The 23,258-nt window shown below is 36.6% G+C and overlaps 1 protein-coding gene across 6 annotated transcripts in view; it reads right to left on the reverse strand.

Moving 5' to 3' along the window:
• LOC106672153 (transducin-like enhancer protein 4) overlaps positions 1-23,258 on the reverse strand; it is a 146,479-nt gene that overhangs the window by 112,096 nt on the left and 11,125 nt on the right. The gene's annotated exons all lie outside the window — the stretch shown is intronic.

Here is a 23,258-nt window from a genome sequence, read left to right on the forward strand (position 1 = left end):
TCCAAATATAATCTTTACTGCTTTTAACGGGATGTCGAAAACAATTTTCAGCGAGCAACAAGGTTTTACGTACTAATTGTAATGTTATATTTCTCATAGACCATTTTTAATGATGATTTGTAACGTACAACATATAATAAAATATTATCTCACGATAAAACTAATAATGAACATTAAAGATCATTAATTTTCATACAATCAACGTTATTAACTAATCAGAAATTATCTTTACGTTTTGAGCAGCTAAACCAAATTGTGTTTCACTAAATAAGCAAATATTAAAAGAAATGTAGCCCATCTGACACTAATTAACAAATATTAAAAGAAATTAGTCCATCTGAGACTGTTTCATCTTGAGTTCCTCGTGGAAGCTTACTAAGCCCAATATTCCCTTAACAACCTCATTATTATTGTATTGTCCATCTCACAACCTCATAACTTCTCTATATTCCTCATTAAATAATATTAATGATAATATAGAATGTACAATGTATAATCTTTCTGCGATAAAAATGATAATGAACAATATAGATCATTCATTTGCAAACAAATACTTCATCTATGTAAACTCTTCATCTCGGGGAAATTTTCTAAGCCCAATATTAACATAACAACCTTAACATTATATGCTATTTTGTCAAGAGTTGTTCCTGGGAGTTGGACTGCGAGTAGGCGAACTGATGCTATAATCCGGCATTGGGACATTTAAAGAGTCCGTCATACCTCGATGGTTTGAACTACTTATTCGTTTCGTTATTGCGCAATCTTCAGTGAGGAACTGCAGATGGCACAATGCCCAGTAGTTCAACAAACCACGAGTAGAGACGGACCCAATGCGGGTTCAGAATTATATTATCCATATCATATCACGATTTTAAATATTCCCTTTATTTTTATGAAAAACAAAAGTGAGGTCACATTAATGGTGATCTAGTTACATTTTACGTTTTTAAAATAAATAACCAGTTCACATACAACCAAGACACTATTTTTTATTAATTTATTTTAGACAGAACGGCATTAAACATGCCCACAAACACCTTTAATTTTTTAAATAAAGAAAAGAAAACCTGTTATAAATAGAGTTCCACATGGAACCGACCTAAGCCCGATCCTATTCTCCATTTTCCGTACCTACAAATCATTACTTCCTTAATATTCTTTTAGGTTTTTTTGCAATAAAATAAACGGAAAGCCTTTTCTAATAAATGTAACAATGTTTTAACTGTAAAGTACAACATCGAAAATGCATTATTTGGTTCGTTTAGATAGTAAGAAACAGAATTTTTTTTGCTTTCTACATCATACCTTTTGTGGGAGACATACTACACACGAAGCATGAAGATATAGTTAAAACATAAAATAAAAATAAATGTTAAATGAAATAAACCTTCGCAAATCAATGTATCTTAAAGAAAAAATTAAAAAAGACACTGGAAAATAATGTGTCACGGTTTCCAGAGAAATCGAGCCATTGTGCATCGTTTGTAAAATAACATTACACGCCAAGAACCGGACATATGAACCTTTTTTAAAATCACTGTATTTTTCGCCAACCATGCAGTAATGTGTCAGTAAATGGAGTTTGTTTTCTATTCTAAAAGCTACTGGCTCTTTCCCAACATCATGAACCTATTAACCATGAACCTAAACATATATCAATATAAGTTAATTTATTATATTTTTTAATACAAGCCGCAGGGGTAAAGAAAAAAGTTATTTGTAGAGGGCTATCAAGATGGTTACAATGTTATTTTCAACGTTGTCAACGTGCCAAGGATATTATTTAACAGGTAAATTTTTACTGGTGGAAACAATCCGGAAAGGAATTAATTAAATATAAAAGCCAACAGTGGCTAACTCATAAGTGCCGGCAGTTTTCAATTCCTGTCCCTGCGGTCGGATAAAGGAGCAATTGTTAATTAAAGAGTTGTTTATGGTGTTGGGTAGCGGTGAGGTGGGAAAGGAGGGGCGGTTGGCCACAGGAGTGGTCTGTCCACTCTGCCCGGTCCCGGCCGCAGACCACAAATCCCACAACCCCCCCCCCTTAAAACCACCCTCTGTTAATTATTACTGCCGTCCATTTGTTCCGAAAATCTATCAGCGTTTGTAGTGGAAAAGGCCTTTAAAATCGACCTGAGGAGAGGTGTGGGGCGAAACGACACAGCTATGTCTTTTTGCGTATATCATGTCTCCCTCAAAAATTACACAAACTTAAATTATTCATGTGTTTGTAATGTGGTCTCAGACTGTCTAGTTGACCTGATGGTTTGGCATGCCGCCGTCTTCGTTTGTTGGTCTGAATGTTATTTTAGAAGTTGTGTCCGATTATACGGTTACATCTTCCACCTGTCTTCGTCCTGTAGACGTGAATGCTGGATTTCTGTTTTTCTGATGCTCTTGCCGCTTTTGTGTCTGTCAATTCGAAGATCGCTAAGTCTCGAAAGGCCGCGAAGGATGATGAAATAATATGAAAGATAGTCAAACGAGGATCAGACAAAGCCATAGTTCTTACTACATCTCACTGGGTTTGATTATCTAATCAGTTAGTTTGGAAAGTTCCGTTATATCAAACCTCCAGTGGATGATCACCTTCATCATTTTACAATAATGGTTCATGGTTTGAACTACCTGTGAGTATGTAATAATAGTGGAATTGTGTATATCAATATTGACTAATCATCATGGAAATAGGGGCGTTCTAACGGCTGTAATTAGTAGCCGGAGGAATTCTGGAGGTTTTCATTTTTTTTCCGTTTCGTGTCGTGACTTGTGTGTCAACTCGGCGGCTCTGGTGATAAATTTAATTCCGCCGTCCGTGCAAATTACCTTGTTCTCTAATAAACCAGATGGCATTTAGAACAGTGGGGTTGTAGAGCCCGCTCTACAAGTCGCTAATTTATTAACCCCCACGGGAATTCTCCGGCTACCTCCTAGAGAAAAATGACCGGGCGATTTTGCCAACCGCTCTGCAGGAATGCAAGCAGTCACGCATTGCGATGTGCCTGTCACGACCTTTCGAATGGCCTTTTTTCTCTAAATGTTACAGATTAGCGGACGATTTCATTATGCACGACCAAGTAAAGGCATGATGGTTGATAGCGAAAGCAGCTGAACCTTCTCAGGATCGATTACGCAATCGAATAATTCCGAAATCCAAAAAGCCAACATTACATAATCAACGCTTTATAATGTTTCTAAATAGAAAGAAGCATCCAAAAAAAGCAAATGTGGCCGGATAGACTTTCAATTTCTTTGTATATCTTGTAATATTATTATTAGTACTTACTACCTCATCAGTCGTGTCTTGGATTTCGTTTCTGACTTTTTGATTACTGCGTCTCCTAGATAAGCCGTAAAGAAAGCTCATAATTATGAACAATTTGTTCAGAAATTAAAATCTCCGTAAAAATATGGGAAAGGAAGTAGATGCGTTTGTGCCATAATCGTTATGTAATCGTCTTAAAGGAGGAATCGGGGAGCTTTGTTGGGTGGTCTCGGACCTATCTGATCAACTCGATCCGCCCATTCTCGCAGTGCTTTGATTAGGCTCTTTTCACCATTCCTTCTATGGATTTCTAAGTGCAAAATTTCTTGTCACAGATCGTTAGTTAAACCTAATGAGAAGGCATTTTGACAACGACATGCATAAAAAAAAATAATGAAAATTGGTGTACCGGCTTTTTGGCAAAGAGATGCCTGACTTCCAACTTTTTGTACGATTTATCTGGGGAATTTGATATTATTTAAACTTCAAAGAGAGGCAATCATAGATTACGATATGCAATCACCACATCCGGCCGGACGTTTAAGACGGTTTTCATGTTTTCGCGTCTCTATTTTTGAAATGTTTGTGTTTACAAGTTGGGTCTTTGCCATCGCCCCATTCCTAAGAATTCACTGTTGCTATTGGGATTTACTATTTGGCGATTTTTTAAGGGTAGAAAATATTGATAGAAATAAATTTGTAAGTATCTGTTCCTAGCTCGTTAACTTGAAACCTTCCCACCAAAGATTAAGCAATTTGAGATTTGGTCGACAACTTTTCATTATACATATGGCTATATATATGAGTTTATTTTTTTTACTTGATTTATTTTCATATACATGTGTACATGTATTATATACAACCATCAAATTGGATTTCAATTTATGACTGCAGCATTACGGGCGTTATAGAGAAAGCCTTGGCAGCCGCTTTGGATAAAAAACTTTATTTAAAATTTAAAAATAATTCTGATTGATAATCTTGCGAAAAAAATTATTTCTATAGAACGCAGGGAAATGGAAATATTTTGCCACGGTTGCGTAACTAATACGATGAATTGGGAACGAACAAGTCAATTTATACCAGCAATTTCCAGCGACTCATTGATATTCTTAAAACGTGTGGTCATCGTTTATCAACTAGTCGCCGGGTCGTTTACTTCAACGAGGTTTTTCTCTTGTTTATTAAACAATCTAAAAACAAAAAATATTTAACTCAAGAAACTAATTGCCTGAAGGTAAAATCGGACTATACAAAAAGGCTAATCACGCAAACTAAGTTAAGGATGTGATAAAGTCAACAATTTCTGTGACGAAGGAATCATTAAACGTTGCGTTAGTGTGCTATTTCGTAAGCACTTTTAAAGTTAACTTTTTTTAAAAGTGTTCACAAAAGAATCAAGAGAAATTGAAAATTGAAAAGTTAAATTGAGAAAGGAAGGCTGAAAAATGTGGCCAAAGCAGAATGAAATTCAATTTCGTCAAGTACTTTTAAACTGATAACCTATCAACTCAGCCGTTTTTTAAATCACCGTTGTATTTCAAAACCTAACACTTATTCAAAAACCTAGAATAACCGGATATTGTGAGATTTCTCCTTTTTGTCTGCGGGGTGATGAACCTTAATTTTCTCCGTTACAGATCATTTTGGTCTACCAATTCGACGAGTAGGCAAACATGATCGATAACAACTAAATTTCACATTCTCATATTAGCACATTTACTATATAAAAAATCTTGAAAGGTTTTTTATGTATATCTGTTCTTATAAGCACAATACGCATTTAACACGATACATCGGATGCCCTAAGTGTCATCAAAGATCAACAATATCACAGAAGACAACTACAGGAATCAATAAATAAAAGTGCGCTGCAATAACGTAAGTATTCATACAAATTTTAAAACAATTTACATTAAAATTTTGTTAAAGCGAAAAAATTATTACTGTCACTACTATTAGTCTAATTACTGAGCACTTAGCAGTTTGAAGATTATCCTATTTTCCGATCTCTTCATGATCTAAGGCACATCATCAAATAATTCGGTACATGACCTCATTTAATTGCAAATAAGACATAAAAGAATGCAATTTTTTAAATTTTAGTTTTTGGTTAAAGTTATTGATTCCTAGAGGGACCTGATCAAAATACCATCGATTGTGAACATGGAACTGTAAATGTTATCCGTCAGTATATTCCAATCTATATAATTATGCTACAATTTCTTCCAGCTCTTTAAAACTTGAAACAATAACATTTGATTTTTTTTTAAATGCGATGTGTCATGTATATTTTATGTTTGTTGTATAATTTAAAAACGGATAAGATGAAATTTTATGCTTGTGTGGGTTAATAAATTGGCTGTAGTATCAACATGCTTTGTATTATTTCTTATTTATAAATTGTATTTTTCCACCTGCTCATTCCCATTTGGCACTGTGGGCGAGGTGTTCAAAGGCGAACGCTTGTGATTATTAACAGAACCCCCCCCCCACAAAAAAATTGAATTCCATGTTGAGACTTTAATTAAATTGTCAGTGAGTATCGCATTTAAGGAGGGAATGTAGGTTCCACGGTAGAACGAGTTGGAGAGCTGGTAATGAATTACCTGTAGAGAGTCAAGCGTCTCTTCTCAAGCGTGCCCTGGCGGAACTACAGCCTTCCACTCATTAAACAACCCGCGACAAGTTCTTAGGCCGCGATAAAACCCGTCCATAGACCGTGACCTGTAATTATACAGGGTAAGAAGCCGTCCGGAACATCCGAGAATGAAAGAAGACGGTGGTCCTTTCGTCCTTTTTCCCAGGGAGTCATTCGATCATGACGATTTCGGCAAAGGAGACGAAAGGGAACGGGCTTCTGCAGAAGGAGTGTACCCGCGGCACGCAGGAAGGGGTTAATAATTTTGATAGTAATTATCAAAATAGGCCTTGTCTGGGATTTGCCGTGGGACAATCGAAATTGATGACAGGGCTTTTTTCCTTTTATTTGAAATATACAACTATAGAATGAACTATTATGAAACAAATATAATGTTGACACAGAATAATTGAATTGTATTGTCATGAGCGGAGAAGCCAGTCTGTACTGACACTCCGAGTAAGTAAACCTAAGGTATCACAGGCCATAGGCGTTTCAGCCGGCGGTGAAGTGGAATTTGATGTATCTTGATTTGTTGGCGTGGGAAATATAAGGGATGTTGAGATCTTGGTGAAGTACGATTGGACACATAGAAAGAACCAAACGTTTCCATATAGTAAGTCCATGTCGGTTTGAGTAATGTGTTATAGACAAGTCTTTTACTGTTAAGGGATAGTTTGGATCGTCTGTCTACAAATCTAGAAAGACGTTATCGTCTATTGAGTACTTGAGTTATCGTCTATTGAGTACTTGTCGATAAAGTGCGGATTCCACGCGAGGCGTTTGTCGATGTATGGTCCTAAGTAGCAAACACAGTTTGTCTTGGGTAAAGGAACACGGTTTAAGTATACAGGAGGAAGCATTGCTCTCCATAATGTGAAATTAACGTACTGGCATTTATTTTCATTTATTTTTATTATCCACTTTTTAAGGCTCAAGGATGGTAAAGTGAGACTGTAGGGATCGAACGGCAAGGGCAGGATTGAAATGTCATCTGCAGATGTGAACAAGGAAGTATTTGGGTGATTTGTATGTAAGCAGTACATATTATGTTGGACCAAGCACTCTACCTTGGGGGACTCCTGCATGGACAGGCTAGATGAATGCATGGGAAGAACCGTATGTTACCCAGAAATAACGGATGGCATGGCTCAAAAGAACAATGGAAATCGTCTCAGTTGATTACAACTCATTTAAACTGTTTAAAAGCTTCTTTAGTAAAGAATCATTTAATTAACCTTAAACTGATTACTAAACTTATTTTTAAGAACTCTTTAAAAAATTCAATTTAGAACAAATTTGCCAACAAAGACAATTATGAGATTAAGGGGTGAAGAATTATGAAGCTTGGCCATTACCAATCATTTTGGACTAATGTGCCTTTATGCTTTTTTTTTGTCTGACTTTCTGCTTTGGCATTTAGCCATATGGGTTATATATTTATTTAGTTGTAACATGATAGTGGCCATCAACTTTTCTCTACGATGCCCTTAACAAAATGTTGGTTGTGCTTGCTTATTCTCGCTGTTTTGATATGTCAGAATCAATTGTTTCGTAATATTGGCATGTTCAGTGGTGGGTTTGTCGTCTTGACACTCCCTGCTTATAACCTAGACAATTCGCTTAAAGCCGAGACGGATCTGACAGACAAACATAACCATGTTCATCATCCTGCAAACTCGAAGAAGTAATCTCTCAGTAAAGAATATTCATTTTTCTTAAAAACTAAAGATGTTCTGCAATTATTATGATTTAGAAATTTGGCGAGATTATGAAATCTCACAATATAAATAGTATTTTGGCCAAATAATCGGAAACGACTAACCCCTAAGACGAAATATAACAATATCAAAGGTGATGGAAAATGCTATCGAATAGTGAAGACAAAACCACAATTGTGAATAATAAAGCGTTTTTGCACGTGTCAGTATATTCGATATTTATACGCGCTGATATTGCGGTTTTCCTTTCCGCTTCCTTCCGTTCCATCGGCCTTATCATAGCTTCAATACACTTTTCCTTTACAAAAGCCTTCACAGAACATTTCATTCAAGCATACATTGTTATATTACTGAGAGGATTCACTTGTTCAATACACAAATAATATATCAATTTATTAAAAATTAATCTAATTTCATTTCTAATATATGTGAAAAATCACGACAGGCAAATGATAATCAAGGGTCAAACCGACGGTCGCGGGACGAATGGCAAAGCGAGATCGTGCGGACCCAACTTGTAATCGTTTATCCCGTACCCAATGAAAACATGATTTGCATTACAAAACATAAAGCAGTACTGTTAAACCTGACACAATTTAATTTTTCAGTACACAAATAATGGAATAATTTACCAACTGATCACTTCCTTCATGTGTTTATACTTTGCAAACAAAACTCAATAAAAACTAGATAATTACAATAGATTTATAACCCTAGAAAGGCACAGTTACGTTCTTAATTTACCGAAATATGGATTATTGAACACTCTTGCTGTTTAAAAATTAAAAGAATATTACTGTAATGCAACGTGGAAATTGAATTGCTGCATTTAAATTAATTACTGCAATTAAATAAATTGAAAAGACTGTAAAACGTAGGAAAACGTTAATGATTTTTTAAAAGTTAATTTTGTGATTACTACAGGTACGAAAAAATTATTATATAAATATAATATAGATGTGTATAAAAAAACAACTGTAAAAATTAAAATTGAAATATTTGAATGTTGAACTAGAAAAAAGGAACTTAACTTAGAATTACTTAGAATAAATAAAGAATGTAATTAAAACGTACAATACATGCATAGCAATTTAAATTAATATTCGTGACATCATAATGCAATGTTTATTGTATATGGGTCGTTGACAGTTTCCACATACAGTTTTAACTTCTGTCACGACTCCTATCACAGAATGCTCAACTGGCTATTTTTCCAACATTGGAGGATTTCTCGTAGCCTTGTGTGGCCATCCATCGGATAGTATACCCATGATTAGGTTGTTCAAACCCCTGGGCAAGGCTGGAATTTCATGTCCTTTTCTAATATAAGGTTTTGTAAGCTCGTTTGCGAGTTTAAATAAAAACTCTTTTCTTTTTATAATTTCCTCTCATTTTACTATGCCATGAAGGAAAAAGCATTAGCAGCTCTTTGATCCAACATTCCGAAGAAGAATCGCAATGGCCATCTATGGTTTGCACACAGTTCCCCTTTTTGTTTTACTATAGTCATTATTATTTCACGTTTATTTGTTTGACTTTATTGCATCGTCATGGTGGAAAGGGGAAAGTAAGAGAACTTTTCCTTTTTTGGGGTGATTTTACCTCCTAAACAGACAAAGTTCCCTCATCATCTGAAACCTAACCGCCCAAGGCTTCCTTTCTTCTAGCATGTATAAAACAGTTGCGATCTCCTCTGTTCTCAACAATATTCGCGAGTCCATAGCGACTTAAACATAAACACGCTTATTATAAAACTGAGATATCAAAGAAAACACAGCCTCAAACGCTACAGCTACCAAATTTTTCACACACGATTATGTTCTGAAAGTTGAAGACGAAGTCTTACTATGAAAAGCAAGTGAATGAGTTGAGAAGTCTTTTCATCTTAGCAGACAGCTCGGTTTCAATAGCTCGGGTGTCCTCTATGCAGTACCAGGAATAATTTACAGAAAGCTAATGATCACATTCTAAAATGTTAAAAATCAGTTTTAAAAATACATTTTCTGATATAATTGAAAATAAAACCAACACTGGTATAATTTTTAAAGGTTTAAAGTCACCACGCCATGGAAGCGCGTGGTGTTGCGAAACGAGAATGAGCGGACCCACGTACTCATTGTGTTTTCCCGGTTTCCGTTAAAATTCCAAACGTGGTACGTGATTTCACTCGTGACGCCATCCGGATCAAGCAAGATAAGAATTGCAAATTACGCCTATCTATTATTCAATGGGAGAAGTTGTCATTTACCCATTTCACTTCCCCCTACAAACGCCCTTGATTTCTCTTTAACCTTCAAGTACCAAAGGGAATCAAAAATTCATATTTAACGGGCCCATTGTAATCGTCTTGGCTTTTGAATATTTCATTGTATGGGATTGATGCCGGGTACATTTTAATATTCCATCGCATGAGAAAACGTGCGTGTGTCTCTGTACATACAATTTTTTTTCACCTTTTAATGTGGCCATGCTGTACGTTGTGTCTGACGATAAACGTTTTAAGCAATTAGCCCAGACAGAAGAGTGCTTAGAGATGTTAAGAGATACCGGGGGTACCTTCTAATGAGGCAGATAAGACTAATGCAACGTCACCCTTTATTCCGGAGGGAAAAGAAGACGAAGTTTTTATCGTCTTCATTCACGCTTGATTCAAAGGGGGACTCTTAAACAACAAAAAAAGAATTTCCTGCTGTAATAAACGAATCCGGTTTCATTAACGTCTAATGTAAATTCAAACCAGCTTGAAATTATACGAGGGAAAGCTTCGGGCCGAGGCATATTCGACCTATTGTAATATTGCTTAATTTGCAAGGGTAATCTACGGTTTATCGGCTACCTCTTATTTAATCAATTCAATAGATATCACTTCATAAATGGAATAATGTGAGGGAAGTAATTTAACGACCCTTTGAAGTCGAATCGGAAATGTAATTTTAACGCTACGTAATAAATAATTTCGCTATTAAATAGTAATAATGGTATTTAAATACAATACTGAGATGATGAATTCATCGCGGTGGCATTAAAACACATAAATAATTTATAACCCAAGACTTGATAATATGAAACCCTTTGGATTTGAGCATTTATAAAATTTTCTTGTCGCACTGTCGCAATTAATTATTTCCACATGGGGAGATAAACCTTCTCAATATATTACAATTAATTAAGGTTTTAAGTTGAGATAAAAAAAGTCAATGGCACGAGCGGGATTCGAACCGAATTTATCTCAACCTAAAACCTTAATTAATTGTAATATATTAATTGGTCAAGGGACCATGAAATTAGTGAATATAATGATTGAAAATGAAGTATACTTCACTAAAGCACTCCGTGGCCATTTCATTTGTCGTCGAGAATCCAATCCGATTACACGACATTTGACAAATGGCAGAAAGGAGGGAAAATTCAAAAGGTGGGGTTGAGATAGGAAGTTAGTGTCCGAGTGGATCGGGGTCACGATTGCTCAAGTGGTAGAGCAACGACGTATCTAGCCGAAGATCGTGGGTTCGAATCCCGCTCGTGTCATTGACTTTTTTATCTCAACTTAAAACCTTAATTAATTGGAATATATTAATTGGTCGGGCGGACCACGAAATTAGTGAATTTAAGGACTTTTCAATATATATACAATCAACAATTAAGTAAGATTAATTAAGTTTAAAGCTACAAAAAATATATCGAGGATGTTCCATCCAAATCGATCGTAAATTGATCAAATAAAAAATACTCCAAGATAATCCTGGTCCATCTATTTTCCAGATATCCGTTTTTTATTATAAAGCTATATATAAAATAATAATAACTTTCTAATTATCAAAAATCATTGTATAAAAAAGCGAGAAGGAAGAGAACGTTGCGATTATGCAACTATCTTCTTGTTTTGTTCCAGAAGTCAACCACGAGAAACAGGGCGAACAGGTAATGAAGATGTAGCGAGAATGGGCGGACCAGGATGATCATGGGCGATTGAACTGCTGATAAATATGCGCAAGAGATTTTTTTATCTTATCCGAATCCTACCCCGAAAAAAAATTTTGCCTGCAGTTTATAATCATCCTTGATCATCCTCGTCTGCTTGCTTTCGCTATATCTCGATTAGACGTCTACGCACTGTATTTAGGTTTGGCCCTATCTAGACTGCTTCAGACAGGACGAAAAACGGTTGATATAACGCCCTTAACAAAATAAGTAGGGTGATATTTTTGTTTTGATTTTTATTTTGAAAATTAATTTTGAATAAAAAGAGCGAGAATGAACGGAACGTGACGATTTTTAAGATAAATATCTTCCAAGTATTTTTGTCAGCATTTTATAACAGTCCATGATCAACATCGTCCGCGTATTTTCGGTATATCTTCATGTATTTATTATGTTAATTTATTTATTTTGTTTATTACAGAAATAATTAAATTAATAAAGAATGGGAAGAGCTAGAATCAAAGGACCAGGATGATCTAGGACGATCTGATAATAAATAATATTCGGGTTAAGATAAAAACCTTCCGTATGTATTCGTCACTAGTCTAATAGTCCATTATCGTATTGGTCCGCATATTCTCGCTACATTTCATTTGAGCTCTATTGTCTCCATAATATGCCCTTTTACTACTGGCGGGTCACAGGATCAAACTAGAACGTTTAATGAATTACAAACTCATATACATAATTTAATATTATTTTGAATAATGTGTTATTCAAATTTTTAGAAATAATATCTAATAGGAAGAACGAAGATGGACCAGTATGATAGGATATTTATTAGCTAGCAGGGCAAAAATAGTCGGGATCGGTAAAATCTTCTGAATATTAATGCCAGTAGATTACTCGTACAAGATCAACTGGTCATCAGTCCTTTTTATCTTGGTTAAGGTCAAGTGAGTGTTGAAAGTTGCCTCGATGAATAGAATTCAATTTAATGCAAATGTTTCAATAGAAACGGTAGTTCAGTAGTTTTTCTTTTGTGGCCACATTATTGCCTACGTTTGTGACTACATCGACAAAGAAAGTTTGGCTTTGGCAACGACCCAGAAAGGATTTGCGCAGTGAACAAGCACCACGCCAATTAGAAGTGCGCTTATTGAAAATATTTACGGACCGCGATGAAATAAAACCGAAAAGCGTTTAACATAACAATAAAGAGTTTCCCTTCGAGGATTCACAATGAAATGAGATCATTAGGAAGTCAAGGCGAGAAGAAAGGCCATTGAAGCCGTCGCCATGAAAGGCCGACCTCTCAAGTGCTGAAAGCCCTAAGTGTGCCAAGATAGCAAAACGTGCGCCACCCTGGTTAAAACGCTCTATTAAAATTTAAACTTGTCACGTCGAAGAGAGAGAAAAAACACCAGTGGCCGTTAAATAGGCAGAGAAACATTTCGCAACTGAGAGGGGAAAGACGTGATAAGGATCCTCATGAATATCATGAACGATATCTAAAAATGCAGTTCTTTTAAAGTGAAGCAAATGTTTTTTACAATTTATTTTTTCTAGTCTGTTTATGGTTGCATTGTGACACTGCACCCGGAGGACTGATGGACAAAGATTCATGGACGAGGAAGTCTCTAAAACTTTGGGAAGCATGAAATGTTTGACATGTTCAGTTCATTGTTGAAAATGATGTCAGAGACATAGTAAGGAATATTCCACTCCATATTTCCAGAGTTGTTAAAGGACAGTTTTAAGTCTTCTGTACGAATCTTAAATGATGCATACTGGTTCTACTCACGGGCAACTGTACACAGGGATTAAACAGTCTTTAGGAAGGACTGAAAGGTTAAAATGGAACGCTAGAACGGATCAAATGTTTAGTTCTTGAAGTCATAAGTTAAATTATTGCCTCCAATTTTTCCATGGGATTTCGTGTCTATCGGCTGTCTAAGTACAGACCTGTGTATCTATCTAGAGTTGATATTTTCAACCTATACATACCTTCACTATGTATTCTGGGTTATCTGCCATGTTCCATTTAGACCCAGACAAAAATGAACGATAACAACTACCGTTTTATCCACTGCATTTATTTTCTGCACACTGGAGTATAACTAGTTTCTTAATGCCAATTCCAGTTTAGAAAAGATATGTATAATATTGACTGAATTAGACTGACCTGCTTGTGACTTTTTATCGACACGCGAACATTTCTTAATCTAGTAGTCGAGAAAAATATTCCTCTCGGAATTAGCCGAACTATCAAGCGGATAATGGACCTAAATGGAAATGTATTGCCCTGTCGTCGGAATTCTACAAACAACCGTTTTGAAAGTTTGACTTGTAAAAAGCATAAATTGAGCTGTTATTTCATTCGTTTTCACAGCTCAAGGCCGTTTTGGTCTCGCTTATTGTCCGTGATGTTCAAATTGAGCCAATCATATAAAGGATATCCGTATGTTTAGAGGCTATATGAAAAGCGTGATATAAAAAGCAACGAGAAATGATACGATCAATGATGATACTGACGGGCATAAATCTACTCGTATTTGTCCCAATGAAAATCATTCTTTTGTAAAATACAAGTTTAAAATCCTCTTCGCGTATAAAGTGCAGAGAAGATTGATTGATAAGCTTTTAATTTAAATAAAGTAGTACAGAAGCCTAGAATGGCTCAAAAATTCATATTTTTCTTTGATTATATGGATTATCTATGATTATAACAGTAACGTGAAAAATTTCTTATGATGTTGGACCCACCATAAGCATTTTTTTAATAAGTCTATGTATTTAGTAACATTAACATTAACAGCTAGCGCTAGTCTGTCATAGAGCGACTACGACGAAAGAAAAACTAGAATGATCGGAAACGACAAAACAAGTATGATTGTTTTTCTTCTCTTATTTTCTACTTTTCGAATATTGATTTTATAACTATAATGGGCACTCTCAACACGACACACAAGGATGGCACACTTACACAGAAGACAAACACTTTGAGCCCTGAAGATGATCTCAATAAAAGATCGAAACGTTGGCACGATAAAGAAAATGTTTTTCTGAAACCTACATCACTCCCGACCGCATCTCACGATATCTGAATAACTTTATAACTATAGTTCATTATTTTTATTGATAAACCTAGATGGCATGAACACCCGTCAATGTAGGATATTTGGTTTAGATCTGCGTGGTGCTTGATCATACTTGCAAGTTTGGTTCAATCGCTATTTCGACTATATTCGGTAGAGAGTCTGTGTTTTATTTTCCCTATGTCTACCCAACACAAAATATGGCAAAAATCATAAGAAATCTCATTATCCTTATTTCCTAACTGGGATGGTTGTTTTATTAAATTGTGATAGATACAATTATTAGACCATCCTGATCCTAGCATGTTTGGACGCTATTCAACCAAATGAGTTAGTTGGCCAGTTTGTTTTTTGTGGTATTCAACCTTGTGATGGCGTAATGCTGAAAAAACCATCGGTTACTCGGAGTCAATCAAAACTGCAGTTAACAGGACTGATGAGCCGTGCTGCGACCCTTCTTTCGTCCGTTTTAGTAACGTACCAGAAAAATGACTAGACCATTTAATGGCCCCTCTTTAAAAAATCAGTCAGAAGAACATTGTGATTCCGTAGGGGAGACCTCCGCCACGTCTGTATTAGTATTCCAGCACAAACTCCTCCGGAATTTCCCATACAATTGCTTCTCCATTTCAGACTGCTTTACATTCAAGGCGTAGGCTTGGCTCCCTCCTTCGGCCAGATTTTTGCGCCCCTTCCTCTCCTTAGTTAATGGCCGGGGAGACCGCACATTTCCACGCTAATACCCATCGTGGCACTGCCTCCGAATTAAAATAGCGTCAGCCATTCAGCCCCATCTTATTAACGTTCTTCCCCTCTGGAGAATAGTTAAACCGGGTGAAAATCTGCAAACTTTGCCGAAGGGGTTGTCCGAGAAAGGGTGAGCGTTGGACAGCAAAAAAACTCTTTTTTATAAAATTTCAAAAGTTGTTTATAGTACTCAGCAAATCGTACTTGTTGATTTTCAAAACACACAATACTGAGTACAATTCTCCCTGTCCTTCGCAGACTCCTTCCTCCAATGGTTAAATATTGTTGAAAATGTTAATCCTTTCCCAGGCGTTACTGACTCGAGATGCGGTTAACCTAGACTCTCGACGGAAATTACTTTAAACCTTGTCATGGCCCTTGTCTAGAGAACGGGAAGGGGGAAAGTGTTGGAAACGTAAACCGCGTAGAAATTAGATCGACGACCTCATTTACCTATTTAGTGAGACCCTTTTGGAACAATCTTTTGAAATCGGCTAATTTGGCCAGACCACTTAATGAAAACGAGCCTTCCAATTAGCAACAAATCCGGCCCGTAATGAAGGTTACACGGCCGAAACTTCAAGGAAACACCTCGCGTTGCTTGGTCGTTTCCTATAATTTTGGTCTGACAGAAGCCTTTCGACATTTTCACTGTAAGGTCGGCTAAGGAAAATAAAACACGTTGAAGATGGCTTAAAGTGTAAACGCGTTAGACCATAACAACCAATCTACAGGTTCATCACCACTCATGGTCCAGGAAAACTCACAATAAAACATATATACTGCTAATTAACCGCTAATTGCTAACATTGAACGAAGTTATTATAGTAAGATTATAAAAACTTCAAGAAGAAATCTCACCAATTTGTTTTGTGAAATTTCCTCTTCGGGTCTGCGGGGTCAAATTTCAGTAGTTTTGTTGTTTTCGATTGCCTTTCCTTGTGTTTTGTTAGCGTATGATTTATTAATTGTACTGAATAACCTAGATAGAATCAGACATTGGCTGAAGAAGGTAGAATAGCTAGTACACATAACTTTGCGAGTGATATTTGTTCTGATGAATCATGATAGAATGATTAGTGATATTAAGAATCATAATTCCAAGAGCAATTCGAACTTCCGGGCCCACCTGGCCTCTACAAAAAAGAGGGTAAATGAAATGGTCCCCCTCTGTTAAAGGAGGGACAATCTTGTCCAGAAAGAGAGAAGATACAGTGGCAGGAATGGAACACAAGCGGAAGTTAACTCAATTGAACGATTAATTTTATCTGAACGAAAGATATAAAAATAAAGACACGGCTATCGTGTCAGATAACAAAGCAGTCAGAATGCTGGTCGAGGAATCATCAGGCCGGACATCATTCTGAATTGTTCCAATATTTTAACCAAACAAACATTGGAAATACATACAAAGGATTTGAGTTATATCAACAATATAGGATCGTCTCTCAACTATTCCGGAAAAGGAACATGCGCATACATAAAGAAGTTTAAAAAAAATTTTAACACCTTCGTTCCTTGTTAAATTTAAAATCCTTGACCGGACGCACTCCTGCACATAAAGAAATACTTTTGGATTTATAACTTTTGTGACCAGGGAAAAAATCAAGAAACCATCTAGCTTCATCAAACTGTGGAAAGACAAAAAATAAAATGAAATATTTGACGACATTCCACTTTAACAAATATTTCAATGAAACTAGCTGACGATTTTATAGCAGGTTATGCTGCTTTATAACAAAACATGTATACATGCATGATGTACCTAGTTTACTAAAGCAAATCATAAAACATTCTGACAAAGCAATATTAAGGAAAAAATTGTGATTTTTTATAATCACGTATAATCAAATAATCGCGTATTTTTTACTAGGCGGCAAAACAATTTTGATCCATCCAAAACAGGATATCGCTGCGTTAAAAAGGTGAATTTGATTTCTCCTGTCTGAATATTCTTTCATTGAACATTTAGAAAACCTATTATTTTTATTTTTAACCAATTATCATTATTTCTAGGTAATTATTGAACATGGCTAAAATAATTAACTTCAGGACTTTATTGCGATGTGTAGACATCCTTAATTTCCTTTTTTTTGTTAAATATATTAATAAATATGTTCATTTTATTCTTAATATTTATCATAAATTACGCCTATTCAGGAATGGTGTAAAAATAATGAAAAAATAAAACTATCCATACAGGATGATAAAACAACACAAAAATGGAGTAAGACAGCAAAACACAAATACTCACCATGAATTCACTACTATCTACTAAATCTACTCAAACGATAAAAAAATATTATAAATAAGGCTTTGTACATTAGAATGTCAAAGTATACGAAAAATTAAAAATGTCAACGTTTGGGCTGCTTGACAATTTTGTCTAAAAACATAAAATATATCATAATTTGGGGTTTTTTTAAACTTAAATACGGTTTTTTAAAATATCTTTTCCGTTTTATTTTACTTTAAAAAAGGATTTGGACGTTCGGGAATTTACATCCATCACCATTACATACAGTTATTTTTTTTAAATTTGGCTGTATTTAATGTAAAGCTAGATATAATTTTAAAACATTTTAAGTAAGTTTTCAAAAACTAATTTCGTGGTCCGCTTGACCAATTAATATCTTACAATAAATTAAGGTTTACTAGGCGTATCTAGCTGAAGATCGTGGGTTCGAATCCCGCTCGTGCCATTGACTTGTTTATCTCACCTAAAAACCTTAATTAATTGTAAGATATTTTAAGTAAGGTAAATGTATATGGATATGATGGGATGATGGGTGTAAAATCCCGAATCGCCCAAAAAATTTAACGTAAAACTAAAACAAAACTACAACAACAAATTTATAAATGTAAAAAGACTGTCTTAAAAAATTCATGTAGCATAATTGAAAATTATAAAATATATTTAATAATACGTAAAAATAAATGCGTTTTTGTTGTTTTTTAACAGGGTAATATATAAAACACGTGTCATATAACATAGTAAAAATATGATTTTAGTAGGCTCATTTTTTATGACTATCCGCAACACACGATCATGTTACCAACTACTTATCAACATTATTCCTAACACTTAGGAGACGACAGGAGAAATGTGTGCGTGTAAATGTCAGAAATAAAAACCCGACATACGACCTCCTCGTATTCAGAACGACGTGTACAATTTACAATCCGTGTACCCCTCTATTGGGAAAGAGAAAAAACGTAATAAAATAAAAAGGCTAAGTTTGACAATGACTGACAAACCTTGAATAATTCATATTTAATAGATGTCAGGCGTAGGTGAGGCGTTTGAAAAACGACCCATATTGCGCCGGCCGCTGCCGTGTACGCATTTGCATATGTTACGCCGGGAGAAATCGCGTTGGAACAACTACAACATTACGCCCCGTGTCAATCATTCCCGCATGTAATTGTTTCAGCCCACGACCTAGACATTGTATCGGGCTTGTATCCGTTGCCGAACACGTCAGGCAGCAACTGGCATTAGTGTGTTCAAGGATTCTGACAAAAACGCGGACATTTCTTCATGTAGAATTTAGCCACCGGGTGTTTTCTGTAGAGGTGAAAGGATGGGCCATTTAAAAAAACTGCTTCTCCCAACCTCTTACTTATCTACAAGGTGCTTCAGAACTACAAAAGCAAGAGAACAATGGATTTTTTTATTCTCGAGTAAGAGGTATGATTTCTCAGTGTGTAAGCTCATTTTTTATGCACAAAGAAACAACAGTTGAACAAGCGTGTCATCCAATAGAAGAACAAGCGAACCAAGTCGGAACCGAGAATACCTATGGGCAGATCAAGCGGTTGACGATATCCCAGCCCACTTGAACAGCGGACTTTGCAAAAGAACGAAATGTGAGCAGTGTTTTAAGTCTACATGCGGTCGACACCGTCACGATTTGGTCCAGAAAACCTTGCCCGCACGAAAGGCCAACCGGTAATTTCAATAACTATTGTACACTTGTTAAAACCCCTTTCTTTTTTGTATGAAATTAACCTTAATTATAAATACGGTTGTGTTTAAAGAGTAATTTTATCGCATGCCATTCCTGATCAAATTCACCCTCTTAAACGCATGGCTCGGCTAAAACGCCGGAAACCGGCCGCAATTAACTCCCCCTCGAGTGTCATTTGGTGCCAAGAGGAGAAACTGATCAAACGAAGTGCTAATGACTTCTCGGCCGAATAAATAATGGAGTGGGACGAGGCTGGGTCGGTCGGCAGCCAGGTGTTTAGGTATTTCTGTTTTACGGTTGGAAGATTACGCCCAATTACTGGCAAGGTTCCGCTCTGTTCCGCTCAGCTCCTCTCCCCCAAATTGCTACGTCTTTTTCCGTTTTCGGTTAGAATATGACGCGTGCATTAGACTCGGCGGGAATTAAAGACCACTAACCACATGTCGTCCGTTTCTTCCGTGTACCACGTAGCATGTAAGGGTGATAATCATGCTGACCGCGCGACCAGGGTGGTTTACGCATAATATCTCGTTCAAATGAACAAACTACAAAAAAACTTTTGGGTTGTAATTAACTACTAGTTTTTATCGCCTATACTAATTGTATATGTTAAAGAAAGACTATAAAAGGTATAGCGCTATTCAATAATTTAATAGAGGTTCTGTAAACCGCGGTATCCGAGAGGTTAGCAAAGAGCCTGCGCTCGTTGGTTCGATTCCCACAGTTCCCCTGGATTTTTTTGTCCTTCCCTCTATCCCTAAAAATTCACCAAAATAACACTAACACTATAGCCAGTGCTGGCACTGCACCCCGGAGTACACGTGTTATATGAAGCCATCTAATACTGGCACTTAATTTGTTGCCGGATTAATGGCGAAGAGGTTTCGGGTTTAACGAAGGGAATTGTTAGTCATTATGGATAGTGAAGTTAGAGGTGTAGTAAGGAACATAGAGAATTCTTCTTAGTACTTTTGATTGGAATGCTTGGATTCGTTTGTTATTAATTGGCTTGGCGGTACCCCATAGCATTGGTACATATGTCCAAATCGAAGTTATGTTTTGTACATATTTAGTTTGTTCTTGACAGTCGTACATTATTTCAGTCCTTCACATTTTCCAAGTCCCTGTATAGTTCTTGTCGCTTGAGGCTTGTCTATGGATTCCACGTCAGCCTTAAACCAGTATGTAACCTGTATATATGTCGGCAGTTCCTTGTTATAAACATATAGACGTGGACAGGGCTTTTGTTCAGTTTCATTTTCCATATCTTGCTCTATTCTTCGATGAGCAAAATGCTGGTAGCTTGGTTAGGATTGGAGTTAGGATGTTTCGACGGCAGGTCAACAGTATAATGGATGGAAACAAAAAGGCTCCTTTCGTTGGAGGCCAGCTTGGATCGGTTTTATCTTAAAGAAACGATCTATTTAGGTGTTAGAACGTGTTAGTGTGTTTGGGAATGATAATTTCACTTTTGACTATCGTGCAGGCCTGTCAGATGTTGAAAACGACCGCATAAACGGGCCTAATTTATTAGTCTCAGTCCTCAAAAGACCTCTCAACAATGCACGGAATAATTCGTTGTTTGGCAAGTGTCACTCGACCGTTAAAAGGCTATAACTTCAAATTTATTGAACGAACAACATTCGAACTGGAAGGGAAATGAAGTTTTTCTGGGAAAATCTCGTCCATGCGGCACGCAGCCCCGACACGGATGGAATCCACCCTTCTAAAAACAGCCCATTGTCCCTAACCAAATTCGATACGGATCGGTTTTCTAAAGGGGGCCCTTCCCCCGAGGCAGTCGGTCTGTTACTGCGACACCATTGAATAAACACAGGGAAGGGCGTTCGACCGGCTGAAAGAAGCATAAATCACGATGTAATCTTCAAACATTTGGCCGTTGCTTCAAAGAGACGATATTATCTTCCACTTTATTTAGCTTTTTATAAACCGAGACGCTTGCCAAACCGAGTATACGGCCGTTGGGAAAACGAAACTTCCCCCCTGTGCATTGTTCTCTACAGGCGAAATCGGAGGTCAGGTAAGACACCTGTCCGATAATCTCTGCGTTCATAGAACACTTTGTAACGGCAAAGATAGCGTCTTAAATCACGTAAGGCCATTTTCCCACTGAACACAAGCATAAACCAGATGTTCGACAATCCAGTACAAATTGTTTCCTAAGTGGAACATTATTTTAAAAAAATTCATTACGTTCCACAAATACAGCGAAAATTGTACACTCCAATATATCCCACTCATTTTCTTTGTATCAAATGGAAGCAATCGTAAATTAATTTTGTTCTTGTTTCCCCAGGAGTGGATTTTAGATATGTCATAACTCGACGTAGAGTACGGTTTGAACGATTCTATGCAAGATTTATGAGTCTAATCATAAATCAGGTACAAAATGGAACTCAATTTTGTATTCAGTGTAGCGATTCTATAACACAGCCCCGAGGACGGGGCTTATATACCATATAATTTTTTCGAACTAAAATGATATTAAAAGGTGAACATTCGTAATTTTTTCAATTAATTAATCTTTACGTAAGGTACTGGTTAAAATGAAAAAGTTAGTGTCACGTGCGGGATTCGAACCCACGACTTTCAGCTAAATACGCCGCTGCTCTACCATTTGAGTGTTCGAATCCCGCTCGTGACATTAATTTTTTCATTTCAACCAATACCTTACATAAAGATTAATTAAGTGAAATTATTTGGTCAATCGGATCACGAAATATAATGGATTAGTTACTTTTTTCTTCTACTTAATTATTTTTGAATTGTTAATCAGCTAAGTATTAAAGATTGACCGTAAAGATTGTGCATTCCGAAACTGAGGATTCTTTTAATAAAGTCAGTCGTAAAAAAAAGAATATATATATGTATATATATAAAGACGTATTCATACATCCATTATTCATTTTCCAGGATGTTCGAAATATAAAGTTCGTTCTGTTCGATCTCAGAACGCATTATTTATTGTCTCTCCAATGGGAAGTTTTATTTGAAAAAGAGCCTAACTTATCCCTGCGCCGGCTGGAAAATACCTGATTTTTAGGAAGGTTGGAATTCGACACGCCCTTTATAAAGCCCGTGGCAATAAAAGTGACAGGCCAAAAGCAGGTAGACGGGCTTTACTCGAATCGGGTCCGGTTGAGGGACAATGGGATATTTGCCTACACGGGCAGGGTACGGCATAAAATTGTGGATTGCCGTCATGCCAAGGACCTCAGGCAATTTCGAAAGCCTTGAACTTTCAGGGCGAAAAGACCCTCTTTCCAACCCTTAGCTCAGTGGCCGGGCGGATTTTTAATATTTTCTTCAGTTTGGCCGATTTGGAAGGAAGTTGCAGTATCGCGATAACTGGACCGAGGCTAATTGTACTGAATCCGATCTTTCGTAACACAAATTTCCTTTCCCGTGTAATTATACGTCACGGGGAACAAAGATTATCGCACGCAATTACTCGAGGGAGTCGCCGCTAAAAAATCAATCAACATAAACAGTAGACGTCGAGGGGCACGCTAATTCGATGTGTGTTGAAAACCGGCCAGTAATTAAAATATCGAGTCGCGATGGCACAAAACGCAAAAGAATCAAAAGGAAACGAGGTGATGAGACTGTAGTTTGAGACCTGGTCTGACATTCACGTTTCGACAAACAGAGAAAAACACACCCAAAATTGACGAAGACAGAACAAAAACAATACAAAGCCACAAACGTATCAATCAGACCCGATTGTCAAAAAACGCACAAACCATTCACCGAATAGGTCCCAAATGCCGAACGAGGTCTGACAACTCCATAGGGACCAACATCTTTGAGAGAGACTTGCTATCATCATGGTTCGCCCCTTCTCGCTGGCTTTTTCTACCGGATAGACCA

The sequence above is a fragment of the Cimex lectularius genome, unplaced genomic scaffold (assembly GCF_000648675.2).
Source record: "Cimex lectularius strain Harlan isolate CLEC.00 unplaced genomic scaffold, Clec_2.1 scaffold130, whole genome shotgun sequence".
Taxonomy (NCBI): Eukaryota; Metazoa; Arthropoda; class Insecta; order Hemiptera; family Cimicidae; genus Cimex; species Cimex lectularius.